Source organism: Austrofundulus limnaeus, unplaced genomic scaffold (genome assembly GCF_001266775.1).
Source record: "Austrofundulus limnaeus strain Quisiro unplaced genomic scaffold, Austrofundulus_limnaeus-1.0 Scaffold971, whole genome shotgun sequence".
Lineage (NCBI taxonomy): Eukaryota > Metazoa > Chordata > Actinopteri > Cyprinodontiformes > Rivulidae > Austrofundulus > Austrofundulus limnaeus.
Genome location: NW_013953373.1, coordinates 157,803 through 158,445, shown reverse-complemented (window position 1 = coordinate 158,445; position 643 = coordinate 157,803).

The window sequence follows — 643 nt, the reverse complement described above, 5'->3', positions numbered from 1 at the left end:
TCTGATGCTTTGTGTTTGTTTAAAGCTCAACCTGCTGCTGCTGGTGGACCCTGACTTTATTATAATCAGCTTATTAAAGGATCAGATCTACATTTATTCTTTTATAATTAAATAAACTTTCTTGTCTTAAAACATGAACATAGCTGAAATAATGACATGTTWGTGGTCATGTGAAGTGTTCTGGTTCAGTTGCTCAGGTCCAATCAGACAGGAAGTCATTTCTAAATAAGTCACTTCTTTAGTTCAAACTGTAAAAAGTTTTCTGGGTTAAAGAGTTAAAACTTTCAGCACATTAACAAGTAAAGAAGTCGTGTGTTCGGTTCTGGAGCCTCCAGGACTCACTGTGGTTCTGCTGACCCATCAGAGCTGCTCCTCCTCAGCCTCGGAGCTCCACAGAGTCCTGCTGCTTCCAGCTCCAAGAAACCAGCTGAGTTAATAACTTCATCTGAACACAAAGGATTAATTTATTCTTTATTCAGAGTGTCGTACAAATTTATTCTTTGTTCAGAGTGTCGTACAAATTTATTCTTTATTCAGTGTCGTACAAATTTATTCTTTGTTCAGAGTGTCGTACAAATTTATTCTTTTATTCAGAGTGTCGTACAAATTTATTCTTTATTCAGAGTGTCGTACAAATTTATTC